Source organism: Perna viridis, chromosome 4 (assembly GCF_037379345.1).
Source record: "Perna viridis isolate PV_CMFRI_1.1 ecotype Kerala chromosome 4, ASM3737934v1, whole genome shotgun sequence".
Taxonomy (NCBI): domain Eukaryota; kingdom Metazoa; phylum Mollusca; class Bivalvia; order Mytilida; family Mytilidae; genus Perna; species Perna viridis.
Genome location: NC_142448.1, coordinates 37,257,677 through 37,281,898, shown reverse-complemented (window position 1 = coordinate 37,281,898; position 24,222 = coordinate 37,257,677). Strand labels below are relative to the sequence as shown.

The 24,222-nt window shown below is 32.2% G+C and overlaps 1 protein-coding gene across 1 annotated transcript in view; it reads left to right on the top strand.

The window, feature by feature from the left end:
- LOC148619962 (UPAR/Ly6 domain-containing protein bou-like) overlaps positions 1 to 24,222 on the top strand; it is a 41,869-nt gene that overhangs the window by 4,662 nt on the left and 12,985 nt on the right. The gene's annotated exons all lie outside the window — the stretch shown is intronic.

The window sequence follows — 24,222 nt, the reverse complement described above, 5'->3', positions numbered from 1 at the left end:
CACGAGTTAACCACCGGATTTTAAGTGGGGTGTGTGTAACCTGTTTGTGTATTCTGCTGGTTGTTCCCGGTATTGTTTTGTTTACTAATGTCCCCTTTCGTTTTTGTGCTTATGTATTTCTATATTTTTTCATCCGTTTGTCAAACTATGTCCCTTTCGCGACATCTGAATGATGATTGAATATTACACAATGTATATTCTTATTGCTTAAAGAGCAAAACTGATATTTTAATATCAAGAATCATTTTATACTCTAAACATGAATGAACTCGAAATTTTGATTAATTTATTGCTGCTCAGTAGCAGACATATTGTTTGCAGGTTATATTAATCGTATTATTTTACCGTAACACAAGGCCTGAAGGAAGGTTTGTCATATTAATTTGTTTACATCAATCTCAATTGCAGATCAGTACAGGAAGTGCAATAGTTCAAGCCGTCAATAATACCAAGTTTTGCATCTTAGTAGCATATAACGACAACGTGAACAATATAATTATCGCTGTTAGTTTTAAACCCAGGCTGCACCTCGGTCAAATATAAGGCCTTTGACCAATAACCAGGTCAATATGGAAAACCTTACGCGACTTTACTATACTACATCGTAGTAATATTGTACAGGACGGAGTACAATATACATGCACTGCAATGTAGAATAACAAACCAAATCGTTACAATTATTCTGCCGTAGAACGTTTTGCATTCGATACTGTTCAGGAATTATATGATAATTAATTGGAAAGAGGAAATAGCAAAAATATGACCACGAATGCCGAAGAACACCTAGATTTAACGAGTGTGCAGAAGTTGTTCCGCGCTGGAGTTAAATTTTACTGCATTCTGGGCACGTATGATCATATTTTGATTATTCACGATAATCAATTGATTATCCTATTGTATAAATTTCATTGTTCATTGCTATTTGCAAAATAAATTTCAAATTTTACGAACGGCGGATTGATATTCGTGTTGTGACGTTTTGGCGGGAGAATGCCCGAGAGTGAAATTACAGAATTTATTCAACAATGTGAAATATGAAAAATGTTCACTGTGGGAACAATCGGTAATTCACTGCTACATGTATGTGTATAAAAAAAATATTTATTTGATAAAAACATACATATCAATATACAAATTTCTTTCAAAGTGTTTCTATACCGCTGATGACCGATTACTTCTTAAAACACGTGTACAGTATAACGAAATTTGCTATAACTATATGATTGGCATTTTTACATTTAGAAAGCAGTAAGTTGATGCCACTGCTGTCCCTTAGTGCACCATTCCGAGGTTAGACTTGTCTGACCACGAACTATATATCATATATTAATTACAAAATTTGCCATGGCACAAAATTCGAAATACCCTAAACACTGAGGCTTTATTCCTGTAATATTATTAATGGGGCTGCAATAAGGTTGCTTCTTTGATAGGCTCTGGTATAACATATTGATGCTGGATTTGGCTTCCTACTTCGATATTTATGGGTTTGAGTAGGAGTACTTTTCGTATACAATTTATTTTTGAATCTTTTACCTTACGTAGTATTAAGTTCTGATGCTGTTGATCGGTTACCCCTTGAAACTCATCTGCACTACTGTATACATAAATTCGTTATGTCTAGTAGATATGTATTTTGGTATTTGAAACGGTTCAATCCGGGTAACTTTAAATTTTATACCGGATACATGCGCAGTTCGTATGCCCAACCGCGTTGACGTTAATTATAAATATCCTTAAATAACTAGGAGTGAAAAAAAAAGTTTTCAGACTTAGACTATTGGTTTTCATTATAATGCGTCCTTGGCTGAAGGGTTTATAGCAAAGGCTTCAGCCATACATTTCAAGCGCTTCATTTTAGTTACAAGTGTCTAACGACCTATTTCTTTGCACTTACCTCAGAGAAAACTTTGGCATAACTATTTTGCTTAATCATACTAATTTGATTTAGAATATCGAAAGCTGGGCTAATTTGTTAATTATCCTTCTGCTACACCACAGAGCAAACAACTCATGGCACGAACAATAATCTAATAAGAGGAAATTAATACCAAAAGAGGAACAAGCTAATATACACTAGGCTTCTTCCCTTTAAGCAGATTAAAATGATGCCCTCAGAAGAATCCGATGTTTATTTCTATATGTTTGTGGTTAAAACCGTGTTACTAAATCATTAATTCCATTTCAATTGCGGTTTCGGATTGACAATGGGAGCAGTTTTTAGTTTTCCCATGCCACTAGCAAAATAAGGTTTCATTCCAGTAAATTGGAAAATTGCATTGAAGTTAACCATTTTATGTTACCATTTCAATTGAAGGAAATTCCTTTTTCAAACATAATCTGTATATTTGGAGCTAACTGAAGCGAAGTAAAGGCAAGATTAACTGTTATGTGATTCATCATGACCACTACGCGATCTTTTGCCTAGTAACAAAGTAATGCGAATTATGATCTAGTTTAAACTGACAGATTTTTCAATCAACAATTTTCTGTTGGGACAAAGAGCTACCTTTTGTAATTTTTTCAATTTAAACATATTCGATAGTAATCTTGTGCATGTAATTTATTTCAACAGAATGATTCTGTCTCTATTGTTCTCGCTGTGTTGAAGTCTAAACGAGCCACATCTACTGTGATCAATGGAACGTGTTGTTGAGTGAACTTTTATCCATAAAATTTCGTAATAAATTAAAAAAAATACCTTAACCGACGGTTTCAAAGAGTAAACCATAAAACCAAAAACATATTCCAAGAATAAGTGCAAGACAGTAACAATAGTTACACACAACAAAGAACATGGCATAACTAAAAAAACAAGTACAAACAAATGTAATTGAGCAACCCGGACTCGAATAACAACTAGAAGCATGGACCAGGTGCACCGGTAAGATATGCACCGACTTGTTCATAAAATGTTACGTCCGTGGTAGACAAAGGAGAAAAGTTAAATTGTGATGAAGAGAACATGTGCCTGCATTCCTAAAGTATATATGAAATAAAAAAGGAGCAGTTTTCAAAATCCATTTTGTTACTGTTCTACACGGTAAAATAAACTCTTAATTTCGTAATGTGTGTCCCTTAAAAACACAACCGCTTAGAAGCGGGCGGACAATTCACACCAGAATAACAAAAAACACAAGTACTATCTTATAAAGAGACAGCCGACGCAGTAAAATTTTGTTCTTTTTACTTACAATTTTTTATATTTCATTCAGGAAATAACACGTGGCACGCAATTTCATTTTTCAATACAGTTTTTTTTCAAACGCCACTAAGTTATCAGTATTTGGCCAAGCGGAAAGCAGAATTGCGATCAGGTGACTTGCGTTTCCATGGAAGAGCGTCTTAAAGGTCGGAGGGTAAAAAGGGAAACTATACCGACTGCGTCGAAAAATGATCAAAATTTGAAAAAAAAACAGAGACGATCCTCATTTACAATGTAGAAAATACAACAAATTACTGTTTTAAAAACTAAAGAAAGCCTACATGAAAACTACTTATAAAAGGACTCGTGATATAAACTCCCGCATAATGCAGAAGTGACACAAGGTGTCCCGTGATTATTTGCCAGCGGCACCCGTCCCGTTTAAGTGTGAAATCCAGTATACAACATATGAGTTGTATCTAAATGCCACAATAGATTTATGCGAAAATACTAAAAACCAAATAATATCTAAATAGAAAGACAAATTCAGCTATTTGAATTTCTGCCTTGTGTAAAAGGACTAAAGCCCCTGTGTTTTAGGAGTTTTTAATTTGGTGATTTTGCAAATTTTGGTACATAATCTATGATATAATTCAGGTAAGGCAATTAAGTTTGGCTACTGCACCGAGCAATGCCCTCGAGGCCCTTTGGTATACCAGCAGTGGCAACAACACAGTGGTTTGTAAATACGAAAATACTATTTATATAAATATTGCTAACTGCAAAATACTTCTGTACGCGTGATTTCAAAAAGGGAGAGGACGCTTGCCTTACAAATGGATCTGGTCCATACTCTCAGTTTTTATCGGAGTCAGGGTTGCTTATTTGTTTTATTTGTGCGTGTTATTGTCCTTGTTTTTCAGTTTATTTGTTGATTGTTTCTTTTTTTTTCTGTTGTCATTTGATTCCCAATCGAATATTGGTTTCCTTAAGGAGGTACACCTAGGGTAAGGGACATACCCCATGAAATCAGTGATATGTTAAAACCTCACTACCTCGAATTCTCTAAACCACTAAAATTGGTATCCTCGAATTAATTCACAGTACTTTGACAGTATTCAACAAAATTTGGCTTTTGGACCGAGGTACTGATTTTTCATATGCCAGGTATAATTTCTTTTCAGTCTTCGGAAAATGTTTTCCTTCAAAATACTCAATAGCAATAAATATAAATGATTTTGATTAAAAAAAAAGACTTGGACAATTTTTAAAAAAATTAAACAAGTACTATCTTCAAAATAAGATAGCCGACGCATATTCTGGCTTTGTTAAGGAGGTAGACCTAGGGTAAGGGACATTACTCATGAAGTCATTGATATGTTTGTATCATATTCAATTTCACCATAGCCTGTCAAGCTTTCATTTGAAACAGAATGAAATCAGTCCAGGTTACTTTGATGCTTACATGATATTGATGTAAAATGCTGAATACAAACGTTCCAATGATTTTTAAGAGTTGTTTCCTAGGTCTACCTCCTTAATACCCAAATCTGATTAAGATTTTATTTGGTGAACTGTGTGATCATTGTACCGTAGTACTATGTTTCGTATTTGAATTATTTCATTTGTCCAACAAGTGAACTATTTCCAATTATCCAATTTATAAAAGATTATTCAATATAGAAAAAATGATCGAAAATATTCTGGACACCAATGCCCCCAATGAAGCCTTAAATTTTACGGTTGCTATCACAGTTGTCCAATGAAATGCGCAGTTGTAAGCTACGTCAGTTTGGTTGCCATGATTAAGCACAAGGAATGTCACGTGATGTCAAAGCGAACTCAATACCGACTGCATCGAGAAAAAACAGCATCCCACTCGGAAATTAAATGTTTGATCAAAGGATTTACCAGGATCTAGGAATTTATTGTTACTTTTGTAGACTACCTAAATGTAATTGGAGTTTACGATTCATTCATGACCAATCAGACCCAATAAGGTAGACGTTAATTATTCAGTGCTGTAGTTTATATTTCATTCATAACCGAAAAGCCCAAAATGGTAGGCAATTATTATATAATGCATTATTAACGTACATTTCATTGTTGTACCCTAAGGTGATTCTGAAATAAACTGGCTACGTCGAGTAAAGGAAGTACTGGTTCTGATTACTGCACGCACTGTTACCCTTTTTAACTCAAGGATTCCGAATTTTTTCTGACAACGCATTTTAAAACAGTTTTTTAAATACTTTTAATGATATACACTGTTAGGGAAACCCTCATTACACAAACACACACAAAAAAAATTAATGCATGCTTGAGTCGACTGAATTAACTTAAAGAGATATTTCATTTCTAACCAACAAGCTACCCACGAGCTTCCGGTTTATTTTTCCGAGACAGCAAAGTCTTGTCACAATTGTATTTTCCAGAATGAGTCAGTCCTATGAGTAATTTACTGTAGCGATAAATTCGATAACATTTCAACCAGTTCCTAGTTAAACATTCTTAATTACTTTAAAATTAGATAAGGCTTTTGCATCGCGGTCGATCAAGAGTCAGCATTGCTTTGACTTTTGACATATAAATCTTAACCTGGAAAAAATCCTGAACAACGTCGGTCGACCTTAGAACAGTGGATCCAGTCTTCTTCTATACATCTTTAAAGCCTAAACAGAAATAAAATGATGGGTGGAATTTAGTAGCTGTCTTTGTAAGAATCATGCAAAATCTGAAAAATCCCAAAAGGTTACATATTTTTATTTTTGTAATTAAATTGTTTTATGGGTTTATACTATGAAATGTGTACTTATTCATTTAAATCTGTCTGCTCTTAGGAGATAATCAAAATTGAAAATCCAGTAGATTGTTTTGTATTTGAGTGTCATTTACAGAGTTATCTCCCTTAATTTTGAATTCTACAGTGCATTCTATGCAATTTTTATCTCCTATGAGCATGGGTCATACGAAAAACCAAATGTTAATTTCTGTTTACTAAAGCATTTTAAACAAAATATAAAAAAATAAAAATATGTAGGCTTTTCAAGCATGAATCACATTTTGCACGATTCTTAGCTTGAGTGTTACTTAATTGGTCGGTTTGATATATCAATTGTTAGAACCAAAGATTTGCAGACATCTAGTATAGATTACTCAGTATTTTCGAACTGATTAGAGATAATTGTTTATCTACTTTACAAACATTAGTTGAAACAAATGTGTATAATCTACTAGAATATAGGCCTTGACAGCGTTTGTAAGAATTTTTTTTTAAAATTTTGGTACATGGTCCGTTGTTTAATGTTAAATATCACTATCTATAATGATCGTTCGATTGTTTGCTTTAGTTTATATTTAATTTGATCTATCTACAGTCACTGTGAAAATACTTAATGGTTATAATGGTTATAACTTTGTCATTGTTTCTTGCATATATCGACGAGCAGCGGATCCAGGGGTAGGGTTCCTGTATTAATATTTTGCATCGGTCAAAATAGCATATAACAGCATGGATTCCCTTTTATTGTAGATGGGAATGGGAAATGCGGAGATGAAGAATTTAGAAATGGGAATGGGGATGCTGTAAGATGAATTTTGAATAGGGAAGATTGGGAGTTCAGTCCAGCTAAGAATCATGCAAAATGTGATTCATGGGTGAAAAACATAATATTTTTATTTTTGATATTTTTTTGAATTGCCATGATAAACAGAAATTAACATTCGGTTTATCATATAAGTCATATAAGTGTTCTTAAGAGAAAAAAAATATATAGAATGCATTGTAGTTTTCAAAATTAAGGGAGATTACTCTGTATATTGAAACTCAAACACTATAGAATCTATTGGATTTTCAATATTGATTATCTTCTAAGACCAGACAGATTGAAAATGAATAACTACACATTTCATGATAGAGATCCATGAAACAAATTAATCACAGAAATAAAAATATGTAGCCTTTTTTGGGTGTATCGCTTTTTTCAGATTTTGCATGATTCTTGCAAAGACTACCACTTAAGTTTTTTAAATGTTTATTGATATGAAAAGTATATTAAATTTAATTAAAAATACATGTATAAATATTAAGGAATGTGAAAAAAAAACAAAACAAAACAAAACAAAAAAAACAAAAAGCCCCCCAAAAAAACCAAAAAAAACCAGGTTATTACTACTCACATTTTTTTGTTTATTTTTAGCACAGTTTGAATTTTTACGATATCGATAACAAAATTCCAGCATTGGCGAAGTGAAAGTCTGTTAATTAAATGTTAATTAAAATTTTCATATTTTTTTTGTGGTTATAACTCATTTAAATTTTTCGTAATAACCATAGCATCGCAATAATTTCTTAAATTAGACAACATTGTATAAATGAATCTTTTTATTGGATTTAGAAATGAGCAAATGACCTTCTTCATGAAATAATGTCGCCGTAGAAGGAAAGCAAATTGTGTTTACTTTGCTGTAACCTTACTCAAGTTTTGATCTTCGACCTAGTTATTTTGAAGATTTTAAACAACAGTGTCTGCTAGACAGTTTGATTACAGAGCTTGCAAAATAATACGATTTATCTAAGTAAGGCTTTTTGACGAATACGGATTGCTTTGTAGAATTTCAATATGAAGATCTTAGTATCCTTAAAGCATATTAACCGATTTTAATACATCATGCGGTAAACTAAGTATCACGTACATATTTTCATAGTTTTATTCTCGATCTTATTATTGTGTAATTTGTTCCCTATTAAGATAAGCAAAACCAATTATCAATTGAATTTCGGTAACCCAATTTTCATGAAACCATTTCTAAATCTTGATAATTCTGTGAATTTATGTATCTTAATGAATCAGTAATGCTCATAAGTATGGCTAATTTAAATGTCGCAGAACTCTAATGCTATTAGTTTCCTATAATCTCTCTTTGTTTTCTTTATCATGCTGGCTTATCTGGAAAGTGCGTACTCCATCGAAATATAAATAGTTGATTGTTGCATCAGATGTAACTTAATTTCAGTAAATATCAGATAAAGTAATTAAGAATAAATGAAGTGATTCTTGTATTTGCATAATCGAATTTGCATTCGTAAGATTACAGAATCTATAAAATGTTGAAATAATAAGGAATGCTCCTAATTTGTGAACAAGATTTACGAAAAAAATAAGTCAATGGGTGGCACACCATTTATCCAATTGAGTAATTTTTGCCTCAAGTATATTCAATACATCTAGAAGAACTGAAAAGCTATTTAAATTTATCCTGGAACATCTTTGATAGATATTTTTGACTACTCATACAGGAAAAAAGTGTGGAAGTTTTTCCACAGTGTATTTCAACTTAAGTTGGCCTATAAATGTCGCAAAAAGGCGAAAATTGGAAACAGTTTGATGGATATATCCGGAGTTATAAGGTATAAACAATTTGGTTACCTCCCCAAAACACTCTTCGTCGTTTTCTTAATGTGCTATATATGATTATATTTTGCACGTTCTTAGAAGAGAAGTTCTTAATGTAATCTGTCCACTGGCCAGTCATTAATATACATTAAAAATTAACTGGGATAATAAAATGCTAATTCGAAAGTTGACTCAACTATACATTTCAAAACTTTTCTTTGATAATACAAGAATTCATTGTAATGTGTTGTCGATAAGTACATTCTGAACCTTGTCATAGTTCACGGGATGAGTACATTCTGAACCTTGTTATAGTTCACGGGATGAGTACATTCTGAACCTTGTCATAGTTCACGGTGATTGATATCATATTCATTTTTAGATGATTTGTGAAAGTTGTTTTAGTAATAGGCAATACAATACATTTGGAGAAAATTTATATGCGTTTCATTTTATGAAAAACGTAAGTGGGAAACTCCATAATTGACATATAATTTTTTTTAAGTACAGTATCCCTTTGTCTTCCGAGGATTTGTAGTGAAAGACTAAAATCACCTATACATATTGTTTTGTATTTTCCTATTCTCAGGCGTAGGGTGTGGGGTTAAGTTAACTAAGAAAAAAATAAAATGTGATGACAATGACCTTATCGGCGCAAACATTTGTATTGAATTTAATCACTGGTAAGTAATTGTCAGTATCTTATATGGAAGAGTAATCAAGGGAACCAAGATTCTAGCGGAAATCAAAAGAATGTAATACAGAGACAAAGACCAGACATGGAAAACAGACAAACACAACAAAGAACATAAAGTAACTAACATAATACATACAAAGTAACAAAAATACATGACCAACTCGGACTCCACTAAAAACTGGGAGCATGGACCAGGTGCACCGCTAGGATAAGCGTGCTCTGCTTTTCTAGAAACAACCGCCGAGTTGCTCATAAAAAGTCGGAAGTAAGTATCTAAATCGTAGATAATAGCATGAATGATCAGGACAACTTAATGATTTGGCGAGGGTTTGTTGAGAAACTTGTGTCTATATACAAACAAGGCTGGGGATGAACGGACTACTTTTTGGCCTCTGAAAGTGATTATGCGTCAATGCGGTTTGCAAGCTTTGAAGGTCCTGGAATGGGAAAAAAACCTTTTTACTCCTTATGTGTATTGGTTGAGATGCGGTTGAGATTGGAATTTTAAATGAATGATATTTCTGTGAAAAGGTTTTTCTTTAATCAAGATTTAAGTAGTAGTCTTTGTAAGAATCATGCAAAATCTGTAAAATGTGATATACCTCGAAGAAGGCTACATATTTTTATTTTTGATATTAAGTTGATTTATGGGTTTATATTATGAAATGTGTAATTATTTATTCGAATGTGCCTGCTCTTAGGAGATAATCAACATTGAAAATCCAATAGATTCTATTGTATTTGAGTGTCATTTACAGAGTTATCTCCGTTAATTTTGAAATCTACAGTGCATTCTATATAATGTTTATCTCCTAAGAGCACGGGGTATATGAAAAACCGACTGGTAATTTCTGTTTACTATGGCATTTCAAAACAAAATATCAAAAATAAAAATATATAGACTTTCCACCCATGAATTATCTTTTGCATGATTCTTAGCAGGAGTACTACTTAAAGCTTTAGTTGTTTACTATCGACTGGTTTACGGTGGGAAAAACCATCAAAATTGGGTTTGTGTGTGTAAAATCGGGAGCTTAAAATGACATTATGGCGGGTTCATTCTCGTATACTTTGTAAATGGATTTGAGAAAAACACCTGTCTCGGTAAATATTTGCTAGCTTCGATAGTTAAATACAAAACGAATGTTTGCTTTTTCCAAGATAGGGATAATAAAATAATGGTACTCGAATGTTTACGAAAATGATGTTTTCAGGTTATCGATGCCGGCCCAAAAGACGTTTCGAACAATGACAACCAATAGTTCCTTACGAAAGGCGGACATATCGGCCCATACATATTTCGTACCATGACAATTAGAAGAATGCATTAGGACAATAGAAACCGTATATCATTACACATTTAACCATTTTGAAATTTAATAATAATAGGGCCGACAAAAAATATGAAAGGTGTTTGAATTAATGTTTCATCGGGAGCGTTTCTGATTTCACTTACATATTAATAAATTGAAACAAAATTAGAATTGAAAGGGATTTGAAAATATTACATTGAAATGAAAGGATAAACCTTTGAAAAATAGTCATATTTTGTGGGGATAGTTATTAGGCCGATGATAAGTTTGGAGTAGGGATATATATATATTGTAAATGGTATAATGATGTAAATGAGAACATTATACTATTCAAGAGCTATGTGCAAAAATCTTTGTAGTCTCAGAACACACGCCTATTGTAATTTTATATACAAATATACATGTAAGCCTTAATGTAGATAGGTTTAAAACACATTTTGACTTATTATGTCAAGTACACGCATAAAATAAGTTTGACGAAATATTCCGATATGATACAACTCACTTTTACAATACAAGTATTCTTACATAAATAAAATATAGCATTTTTTTTCACACTTTATACAAATATTAATATCATAAATGTATCACAGTTGACTCCACTTCATCATATAACTGTTCAGTGCATATTCATGTTAACTGCATAGAAACTCGAAGGATAAAATTCATTTCCTACCTTATCTATCTGAAACATTTGAAAAAGACTACATGTAGACAAAAAAAAAAAAAAACAACAACAAAAAATAAAAATAAAAAATGAAGCTAAATGGATAAAACAACTGATCATCGTAATGTTAGAATTGTTTTCATAGTGAGTTTTCCTGTTTTCTTTGATTTTACACCGCAACAGTCATCTACTTACACATGGGATCATGCTATATATCATTAAAATACAGTTAAACAAAGAATATATTGTAGTAAATTCCATATCAATGGTAATTTCAGTTAAATGCATAATTAAATGTTAATTGCATAATTTTCTCTGACAAATACGCTATTCAATAAACAGACAACTACTATACATAAATAAACTCATTTTACAGTTAAATACTTGGAAGGTACTGGTGAATTAAATAAATAAATAAATAATAATGATGATAATAATGTTTTGTTTTAGGTTTTCACTACACAGGCAAAATTATTTCACATGATTTTCACACGAATTTCACATGATTTTCACCTGAATTGAGCAAATAAACTAAATGACAGAGTTCACGTGAAATTTGGGTGAATGGAGCCTTCATGTGAAATTCACACGAAAAGTTCACATGAAATTTCACATAAAAATCATGTTAATTTAATGTGAATTTCACATGAATTTCATGTGAAGCTCGATTAACATGAATTTCACGTGAAAAATATTTGCCTGTGTATCTATACTATCTATAAAATGTAACAATTTGCTCGTTAAAGTCTGAGTATGAAATATTTTATTCGTGTTTTTTCCTTATTCTTGTAGAAAGATCTTCTTTTGATATGAAAGCTGTAAATCATTTTCTTTGTGAGTGTTTTTTTCTTGTCGTCAATATGATTTTCTTTTATAATCATGTACAAAACATTACAACGGTGATACTGATATTGACGTTTATTGCTAATTGGAAACATGTTTTGTTGTTTTTTAATCTTCTGGGAATTATGCATTACAAAGACGACTTTCTTTCACAGGATTTTTTTGAGTGACATATAAACAGATTGGAAAAGATATATTTTACAAGAATATAACGAGAAAAAAATATTACGTCAAACCTCTGAACTTTAGGTAAAATAATAAGGGACAGGGTCTACGTGGTACATGCTCCCAGTTTTTTTTTGCGGAGTTCGGATTACTCATTGACTTTTGCTTCCATGTAAAGTTTATTTCATGTTCTTTGTTGGCGGTGTGTGTGTGTTATTTTTCTTTTCATTTTACCTGAAGCATGTTCTTTATGTTTGAATGTTGAATCCACGTTTCCTTGATTTCTATCTCATATCTAGCAATACGAGTTAGTACTTACTGAATATGTTCAAATAACCGACAATAAGTGGACAACCGAGCTCAGTGAAAGAAAATTAAAAGTAATAAAGACATATCATGGGTTTTCTTTGCAGTCATCAAGAGGTAAAATCACCTATCTTCAAATTATAAATTTTCTACTGTAAACAATCTGAAGCGTATGCAATGATTTTTCGTATTGTCAATTTTACGTTTACAACCAGTACGCTGCACAGCGAATTGAGTTTCCACATCATATTTCAACAATAATTTATTTCCTTATAACTGAGCTCTCTAAAGCTGCACATTACTTTATGAATAGTGCTGATCTTCTTATTGAAATGCCTTATGAGCATTGGTATGTTACTTAAAAATTGGCATTGGCGTATTTACTTGAAATGTCTTCGACAACCATCATAAAACTACGGCGTTGCTATAATCATCACAATGACAGATATAAACTATTCTCTATTGGGTAAATACATTTGATTTGACAAAGGCAACTCGTCGGGTGCGGATAGTGATTCAGTAACGTTGCACATTTTCTCTTTTCCCTTTTGTTGGTATAGTTTAGGTTGCTTAATTTAGTGTTTGTTTTTTGTTTGTTTTGATCTCTAACACTTTTAATTTTGACTTAGTTTTTCACTATCCTATATTCTGTGCTGCGTCTTCAACATCCAACCAGACAGTCTCTAATGAATCTCTCTTAAGGCAGTTTTCCTGTTTACCACCCAAATATTTCTCTTATTAGAGGGTCTTGTGGAAATACAAAAAAATAAACAAGTTGCATAATTATGTTTCATGGGTTAAAATTACTTTTTCTTATATTTCAATTTTCCAAAAGTCCCGTTTTTCATATTTACGGAATCGAGGCCTTTTAGCAAGTTTTTAAAAGGGAAGTGACCACCCTACACACGACAACTATTTTGAAAGAAAGAGCAGTAAACATTTGTTTTAGAAACTTAGTCAATTTTCATTTCAGGCAGTACCTAATTGGTTTGAAATAAGATGTTTATATGCATCCAAGTGTTAACCGCAATTCCAATAAATTGAATATTTGACGGGTTAGAAAGTAGCTTCCCTTTTACTTAGAATTTAAAAAGTCACGAATATGAAAAGAATTAATATAGTTGTCTGAAATGTGGCCATGGGCAGGGCCATTTACCTATTAGTTTCATATTGAAAGTATATTAAACTAATTTCAATTTCTGTCTTTCTAAATTAAAAAAAAACCTCATATATTACATTATCTCTAGATTATATTTTATTGTCATTTTTATATTTGAAATGTAATTTATTATGTCTGCAATCCGGTGAATATTAGAGACCATTGTGGTTGTTTCCATCATAAAATCATTTACTTAAGTATTAATATTTAAAGTAATGATGTATTTGTCTCCGAAAATATAAGTTGACATTTAACTTAGAATTTTGATAAATCATATTTATTATAAACAAATCACTCAATGCTAATTTATGTCTTGAGCCTGGAGTCTGGATTTTATTTAAGTAAAATTTAATTTATCGAAGTCGGTCGGTCAAGAAAAAAAATCAACTGAATAACAATACAGCAAGAAACATTCTACAATGTAGTAAATGAGAAAAACGATGTCAATAACGACTTGGCTTTGAAGAATCTCTACACAGTGTTTAAAACCATCAATGAATGTAAAGATGAATGTCCAAATAAATCATTTTTTAAAACTATAAAGCCAGTCTTTAGTAATGAATGTTTTTGGTTTGTTCATATAAACCATAAACACAGGTGTAGTTTCTCCGTTACGATATCCTCCCTCTGTACCAGGCCACGTTTTATGAAAAAAAAAATGTGAAGTTGAGAATTTGGTCAAATCTAATTTTTTAGTGAATTGATTGGTGGAAATTTGTGTTGATTTGAGACATTTTTTAAAACCATGTACTGATCAATTAGACGAAAGATTGCTGGACGCTTATAAATATCGTCGAGAAAAATGATCCATGCTCAAAATTTAAGATGGAGAACTTGTTGAGTTTTATTTCAGTAGCTAAACACTGCTTGTTCTTTCAGTATCTTATGTCTATTGTACATTCTTCTATTTTCAAACTTAGATAGGTGGAGTAATTTTAGTTCACTACTTATACTTTCGATATCATTGTTTCTGACCTTCATTGATTCACATTTACATTTTGTAACTAAGATAGATGAGATTAGAATTTCAGAAGTTGCATACGACTACTATATATCAACAAAATTCATTTTCATTTTTGCGCATTAAGATATTGATATTGTTGTAACTACATGTAAGATGGAAAGGGTGATTCTGGTTTAGTTTATTTCAGTTGTTACACTCTACTACCTGTAACACTTTTTTATACTGTAAAATGTATTGATTTGTGCGGTTGCTTATTGTCGCAGATTCTTTCAGATATATATATTCGCGGGTATCAACTTTCGCGGTTTCAAAAAAAGATAGCGTTCTATAGTGCTAAAATCAATTTTGCGGTTACTATTTCCGCGCTTTTCTGTACACAGCGAAAATTAATACTTTTACATTATTTATTTCTGCGCATTAAAATTTTGGCATACTGAAAAGAGATCATTGATTCTAAATGATTCTTAAATTACTTGGCGTTGCCTTTCTACAGTCCTTCATATTCCAAAATTTGTTATTCAGATGGATGGAGAGATACTAGCTCAGTTTCACTCTAGATGCTTAACGCTACAAGCGCTATGTTTGAACTTGTCACGTTTGACCTCTTTCACATTTACGTTTTGCACCTTAGATGAATTGAAATATCTTCAAGTAAAATGCTGACCCTGTTATTTTTGTCATATGATTTAATGCTTTGTGATATCAAGTTCAAAATAAAGTTATTAAATTTAAAAGCAAAATTGATAATAGCGTATGTTTTATGTTGATTTTTTGTTACCTGAATCTTATTTTGTAAATTTCTGATATGTGTCCACTACTTCCAAGATATATATCACGCTAACATGAAACTTCATTAAAAATGAACGATTACCCGCTAACATGAAACTTAATTAAAAATGAACGATTACGCCATAATGTCAATAGTGCTCGATACGTGTTGCTGCTAGATTTTAACCAGATTATGTTCGCTTGCAATGTAGCGGATGCCGCTGGTGGAGCAGGATATGCTTACCCTTCCAAAGCGCATGATCTCACCCTGTTTTTGTGGGGGTTCATATCGCTAGTATATTAGTTCTTGACTGACGTCTTGATTCCGTTATCTTCAGTTTTTGTGTGTAATCTGCATTTATTCGGTACGCAACATTGTGGATATAGATCGTATATGTTTCATGTGTTCATGTTAGGCCATTTTTTGTGGATGTGACGCATTTGAACCATTCCATTGTTCACATTTCGGTATTTTGCATATATATTTCTATATATATATATGGGATATATGCAAGTTTCTTTTCAAATACTAAACACTGTAGCTACTAGTAGTATCTTTTTGAAATTGTCTCGTCTCCTTTTATTTCCTTCACATTTCATTTGTACATTAAATGGATGTTGCTGTTCTTGTTGAGTCGCATATCAGCTCCTACACACAAAAGTATTTTCAATTTTAATATTTCCTCCTTATTCCTTTAAATTCACAATTTGTTGCAATCAGAGGGTTTTAGACATATTTATAAGCGAGTTGAATATAAGTTTTTAATGTGCTTAAATCAAGCAGCCTTCAATATAAATGCTTTTTGTTTACACTCCTTCATATTAAAATTTTGATATACATCATATATGAGTGCTTCAATTTTTTAGTTCAATTGGTAAATGTATGAACTGCTAGTATTTTCTTTGTCAATTTTGTCCTCTTCATTTATTAATATTCACATTTTGTATCACGTAGCATTTACTCTATTTTTTTCTTTAAGTATCGGTCTTTGTAAAAATAAAGCGGTCGCGAATGAAATATCAGATAAAAATCCACCACTTGAGCTAAAGTAATTTTACTATTTATACAACGTCAATTAGTGAATAAAAGGACATATGTATACAGTAAATGGTTGGAATAAAAATTAACTAACAGGTAACTCGAAGATCAGATTTTGTGTATTTTTTTCAAACTTCTGCACGGTTAACGAAACCAAAGGTTTTTAATGATAGAACTATTGTAAGTGAAAATGTTTGTTATAGACTTCACAAATACATATGTCATAGCTTTATCTACAGAAAACAGCCTTTTTTTCTCTTCAGTTATTTTATTGTAGCTTGTTGTGACAGAAAATGAATATACTCTTTAACCGGTTGAATCATGGTCAATTTGTTTTCTGTGTAAACGAAACCGATTTTTTTCTTCTTGAAAAAAATATTAAATATATCACCACTGGTATCGAGTTTCTCTTTATATCACTTATGTGATCTGATGATATATGAAGCAATCATACAATCATATACTAGATATAAATGATATCGTGTTTTATGGATAATTGAAAACATATCATATTGTTTATAGTCTCATGAGAGTTGCGAAGCAACAATATTTATTTTCATATAACATCGTTTATAGCACATCAGCTACGAAATGACTTTTTGTAATGCTGGCCTTTGTTTTATAAAGCATTAGAAAATGAATTTTGCTTGAAGGAAAGATGACTCTTATATTATAATGTTTTTTTTAAACTTGACGTATGGTGATTTAGTTCTAATCAGATAAGTTTCTAAGGCAACTGATGCGTTTGAAATGTCCTTATGAAGTTGGAAAGTACTGGATGTATCATATCTCATAACTTCCGGGTTTGATGATGCTTACCCTACAAGTGCATGAGATCGAAAGTCATTAGTGGAGTTCCGTTTGCTCAATTAGTTTCTGTATAAATAGATTTATTAATTTATTTTTGTAACATGATATTAATCGTAAACTATGACGTAACAATGCTATTTTAGGTTGTGACGTCATTACTTACGATCAACTTTACACTTGCGACTTTTTTAAATGGACGCCTGGTTCTCATAATCATGATTATCATGTTTCTCATTCGAATCATGATCTTGAATTTACCACTGAATCGTAGTACGCCCAACACAAATTAGTGAATTGTTAGCCTTAACAAATAAAACGGTTGGTTACTTCGTATATTTCGTTGTAAGCGAAAAATAACTATAAATCTGTACGATATGAGAGAATCAAGATCCCGTAAATTATGGAAATAACAGTTATTAATCAAAAATAAAACTCGTTTTCAACCGAAGATATTATTGATGTTTTTTTTTGTGGTTGTTGTTTTATGTTTGTTTGTTTGTTTTTGTTTTTTTGTGAACCTACATTTTATTACTTTTATATAACAAATATGCCATAAAAATATATCCCACTTAGTCATCTTTGTGCATTTTGGTGCATAAAGCTTTTACACATCTCCGTCAGTCATTCTTTTATTTGGCCAGCAACTTTGCCTTTTCCCATGAGTATACTTACACTTTTTAAGGTACGATCTTTCTCTCATTTGAGACCCCAATTGTGTTTGGTCGACATTTCTTTTTCCATCTGGTGTCCCGAATATTGCTTCTCTTGTGGTGTTATTTTGGTCTTGACGAATTCATCTCCATTTTCTTCTTGCGATGCCTATCAGGATGCCTTTTTGTTGGCATATGTCAAACAGCTCTTTGATTTTTTTATGCCAATGAATGTTTATAATGTCCATCTTACATCTATAAATAAAGACTGTAATTTTTGTTTGTTCTAGATCTTAGCTGAAAAGTCAGCACTCACAGCTATAGAGAAAAACATATTTAGAATAACTGTTAAATATTCAGGTTTTGGTTTTTAGTGATATTATTTAGATATACCATATTGATCGTAACACACAGAAAGAGTAATCAAGGGAACTAAGGTTATAGCGGTACATTTGTTTGGCTTTTTCTATTTTTGCATTTATGTCTTAATCTGCTCCACTATCTCATGTTAAAATGCAACCAAGGCAGTTGAAGTGTTGAATGAATTTTTCAATGGTCTGGTTGTTGAATGTGATGGGTAGTTTTTTCTTGAATTTAATGTCGTGATTTTTGTTTTCCTGGTAAATGTTTTGATCTGTAGCCCATTTTTTCTGCATAGTACCTGAGTCTGTATGTTTTGTCTTGAGTTGTTGGTCATTTGAGTGCAAGATCGTTTAGTTTCATACTGATTGTACTCCAATATTATCTGTTGTTGTCTGTCTCATAACCCAGTCGATGGCAACGTGAAAGAGCAAGAGTGAAGGTTAACGCTTAGTCTTGATCTAAGCAGTGTGTTGAGCTTTAATGAACTACACCGCAGTGGAATACTTCGTTCATTGTTCTAATGATGTCATCTATTTTGATATCATGTCATAGATTCTGAGAAGGCTCCACAGGCTGTTTTATATGTACAAATGTCTTCTCGAAGTCTATAAAATTAATGGATATGGGTCTTTGTCCTTCAAGTTAATGTTCTGCTTTATTGGCGTAACACAAATATTCGGTCTTTACGTAATTTACCCTTTCGGAAGTCAGCTTCTTCCTTCCTAAGTCGTTGGTCTAGGTCATTTTGGATTCTCTTCAGTATTACACTTGTAAAAAAAATACTGACTTTTGGGTGGACGCCAGTTATTACAATCTTTCTCACCTCTCTTCCTTGCTAATTTTATTGTAAAGCCTTTACTCCAGTCATTTGGGATTGGTTCTTCTTCCCCTATCTTTATAACAGGGGATGTATGAAGTTGGTTGTATCTTTTGTCATCCTTTCAGGAACTTATTATTGATATTGTCTACTACAGGTGCCTTTTTTTTCTATTGCCGCAAAAAGTTCTTTTTTCGATGAGATTTCAATATCTATATCTAAGTCAGTGAGGTTTTTATCAGTGTCCAGTTCTGGTGGTTGTTCTGGATGATCCCCTCTATTTAAAAGTTTTAAAGTGCTATGCCTATCGTGTAAGAATGTCCTTTTCTTTAGTAAATGTTTCCCCTCTTTCTTTTTGCTCTCCACACTTCTGATGACTGACTAACTTTTTTTCCCAGTCTGCTTTTTTTTTTGTAACTTTGTAAAGTTCCCTGATGTTGCCATTTTTTGCTGCTTCTTCTGCTTCATCTACTTTCTTGTCTACTCTTGCTCGTGTGTACTGCCATGCACTCTACTTTACAGCTTTGTTTAATTGTGTATATTGTGTTTGGCATTTTTGTTTCTCAAACCATTGTTTGGTTGAGATAACCACTCCTCTTAAGAATTCTTTATCAATCCCAAAGTTATTTGGGTCGAAGAAGTAATTGTGCTTTGGAGAACTCTTGCATATGTTTAATTATGTCCTCTTCTTCTTCATTTGTTTCCAGTGATATATCAATTTATATAAATCTCATTTATTCTTTCGTCAAAACAAAATAGATTAAGAAGTATCAACATGGAATTCAGCCTCATAAAAAGGACTAATAAAATCTAAAGAAATTTAAGAAATCAAAATCAATTAGCAAAACATAATGAATTTTGAAGAAGAATTTTGTTTCATTATAACAAAAAACTTTTAAATACAATCTATCAAAATAAGATTCAAGGTCATAAAATCTGATAAAATGCTCTAATAAAATATAAAACAATTTATAACAATACAAATAATGTTTATTGGTTTATGTATACAAAAACTACGTTTGTCTAATAGTTCCACCTTGTATTTTTTGTCACAGTAATGTCCTTATCTCTTCTTTCTGTTTTATTTCTATTATCTCATTATCTTAGAATAGGTCATGAAATAATAGGTAATAGGCAATCAAAGTAATTAAAATTTATGACGTCATAAATAGTTGGAGATTTTCTCAGATTTAGTAATTTTTCAAGTTTTGTTGTCTTGGGGCCAGATTAGCCAGCAACGCGTATAATCATCAGCTGGCTCTGTACGCTCAATATACTGGTCGGACACCAGACCTTGGAAAGACGTTTTTATGCCTCTTTAGTGTGTCATCGCCATTTTACGGATCAAGTCGATGTGTTTGGCTGGTTTGTGGTGACTCACATAGTCTCACTGTTCTGGAACTTTCAACCAATTACAGTTAGACTTGAAATAAAAAAAAAACTCCTTTTATATGATTTTCAGACAGTATGTTATATTTACATCTATCCATTATAGAGAGTCTTTAGGTTGCACAAGACATTAGTTAATAATTAAAAAAAGAAAGCAGTTAAACCCACTCAAGAAAACAACAGATATGCTTTAGCCTTTATACGTGGTGAATTGTCTTGTCAGTTTATGTTAGCAATATCCCATATTTAGGAGCACTAGTATAACATTAAAACTGCATAATTATTTTAATGTAGGCTATCACCTTTAGTTATGACCATAGTATAACATTCAGATAGAATAATCATTTCTTACGTGATACTCACACAATATTCGCACCAAATGTAATGCAGACGACATTAAAACGATTACTCGACAGCTCTTGGGACGAAATATGCCGTGAAATCATGACTACTTTAGCCCTACCAACGATAACACTTGACCTGCGGTTATGAAGACCCCCGAACAATTAGATGATGTCACAATTAATGCTAACGATAATTATGTTGGTAGAATGTTAACGTTCAAGGACGTTGGTCAATAAAGCCTTAGAGATAACTTACTAAAGTACATGGTACTTAAAATCAGAGTGTCATACAAAATGGCTGGACTGACGCATATACATGTATGGTCCCGGTCACCAGTCAACTGATGCTTGGTGACTACAATCTCTTGACATGACAACCTAAACACTCCCTGTTTGAGAGCGTTTTCTGTAAATCATACGCCAACTAAGTTATTAACTATATCAGGGCCTTTATATTTACACTTCAATCTAAAGCGAATGGTTAACAGTGAGTAACATAGTTCACTTCAGGAAATTGACTTGGTCTTCTTCTGATTAATGACCACTTATACTTGATCAGGTAGTTATTTAGTTCACAAGTAGACGTAAACTTTCGATCAGAAACAGATTTAATGAAATGATAAAAAAATTTAAATTGCTTTTTCAAATGTCCAGTTAACACCTAAGACATTGTCATTCAAGCAAGGGAATCCGAAGATCAACTCAATTCCCTGAAATAAACTATACTATTCGTTGGAATGGCAAATGCAGTCTCTAGCCTTTGTACTTACATGAAAGTTAAGAGGGCGTTCAGTTTTAAAGTTGGTTCTGTATCTTAAAGGCATTGTTGACTTGTTGGTATTTATTAGATTTCTATAAAAAAAAAGATATGATTAGTTTCATAGTTTCACTTCACAATAAAAACGTTGATTGATGAAGCGATTGCTTCTTATAATGTTCTATTTTATGGTATATCGGAAAGATATTTCGATTGGGAGCCATGAATCTCGCGGGAATTGGTCATGAAGAACGGTTTTTGTGTCTTCAATAAACACTTTGATTTTTCATCTGATGGTAATATGATGGTATAGTTTGCTGATAAAATAAAGCAGTCATGTGCAGATATGGATTGATTGTTTTGTTTGTTAGTTTTTAGAGTTTATAGGGGAACTCAGTGCTTTATACGAAAACTTCAGGGACTGATCTAAAAATTTTGAAAGGGAGTTAGTTATTATTTTCTCCTTTCTACCCAAATTTTATACGCAATTGACATTTTTTTCAGAGTATATTCACAAATGGTGTTGTCTTGTTCCTGGTCTGTGTATATTTAAGTTATGAGTGTAACACTTTATTTTTACTTATTTTTTTTCTTAAGTCTGTATAAGTGTGTATGTGTGTGTGTTTATTCTAATTCCGAGTGTTTAATTTTCTACTAGACCCGTTATTCCCATAAGTTTTACAAAAATGCCATGCTATATTAGCCCACAAAGTTGAATGACGCGCAAACTATATAGGTTTTATCATAGAAATATAAACTCCGTGTAGCTATCTCAAACATGGTACTACATTGTATTTTTCCGAACTTAGGAGAGGGCCAATGATGATTCCAATGCTGATATTCATCTACAAGTATCATTTTGTACATTAACTGTGCCATCAAACCGCTCAATATGTTACCTAGCTTGGAGAATGTACTCACATTTCAAGAAACTCCCAGAATTATGCAATATTGGTAACAATATCCTTCTTTATTGCTCATCGACACATTCTAAACGATATGTCAGCATCATATAGCCTCATTTGTCAACGTTATACAATCATTCACCATCTATACAAACGTTTGAAGCATTTCTGACGTGTCTTATTACACTACAATTTTGATAAATAGCGAATTTGAATCAGAAAAATGAAAATGAATGACATTTGAGCGGAAAATATTCTACTTTTCGATGACAACGTGATGACTATTCATTAGAGAGTAATCTATTTGTTTTTATGACAAGTAGATGTCTAAAAGTGCAAACGGTTTTACGATCAATCATGGTTTCGCTCCAGTCTACTGGATACAATGTAACCATCAAAGGAGTTTTCACAATGGTGTTGGTTTTAACAAATCTGTAGACAGTGTTGACAGATTTTGTTCATATTTTCATATTTGTTCTTCTTTCCAATAGTATGTGTTCGTAATTTTTTTAAATTTTGATTTTCTTTTGTAATAACGGTTTTCAGACAAACCATGAATATCTTCACCAAGTGTGTGACGTATTGATGAGTTGTCTGACAGGCGACGTGTCAATTTCTCCCGAGGACCTACTTTTGCTAGTTACACGTAGTTTCACCGATTTTTCTGTCTTCTTCTCCCAAACCCTTGGTAATCGTTAGAAACCTAAATTAACAAACAATATCATAAAAAAAACTACCTTTAATCACTACATATATATGGTGTCTGTTGCAGCGGCGTATCCAGAGTTTTAAGTAAGGGAGCCTTCAAAAATATTTCTTTACAGGATCACCGAATTTGCTAGAGGGGTTTGGGGGCATACCCCCAAGAAAATGTTTTGAAATATTAAATCTCAAATCCTGCATTCTGAGGGTATCTTTTTTTTTTTTTTTTAAATTTTTTAAAAATTGCAATTTTCTAAGGAGGCGGGTCTTCCGCCCACCTTGGGTCCGCCACTGTATGTATCTTCATGGGTAGTCTCGTAATTATATGGACACATCGTACATGTCACATATTTTAATACGAAAATATTGTTATGTGATGGAGTGAAATCAGCTGTCTTTCGATTTTTGATTTACCGGAAATGACGTATTTGTGCTTTCGTGAATGTCGTCTGTTCTTTCCCATGTGCCATCAAAACGACCTAGATCAGTTACTGTACAAATGTACATCTTATTGTCCCGCAAAAGGATGGTGAAATAACTAAGGGATTTCTTTCCACGTGAAACCTGATGACCATAGCTTATTTTGCAAACATATAAAAAGATAAACACTCCCTTATTGCTACTGTAACCTCATATTCATGCACAGACAAATATCATTACGGTAATTGTGTTATACTCCCGGCTCAAGGATTTTGTTCAATTTCCCATTGAGGTTTGACACAGTATATACTTTAGAAAATCTTTTTTATGATTTTATAAGGAAGCTCTTTTCTATGCAAATTCCTATTGTTAACTTAATGCTTCGGTTCAGAAGTTAAAACGTATTTGCAATTTGTTACAAGTGAAGCGTCTGAAAAAATAATATAAATATTGATTATCAATTACATTCTCTTAGTATGTTCGAGAAATTTGAATTAGCTGCATGAGAAAAGCTGTATCCATGCATATGTAAGTGCGTATTTAATGCACACAAATATATTTTTTTTATATAAATTACCAAACCAGGGCCAGATCCAGACACTT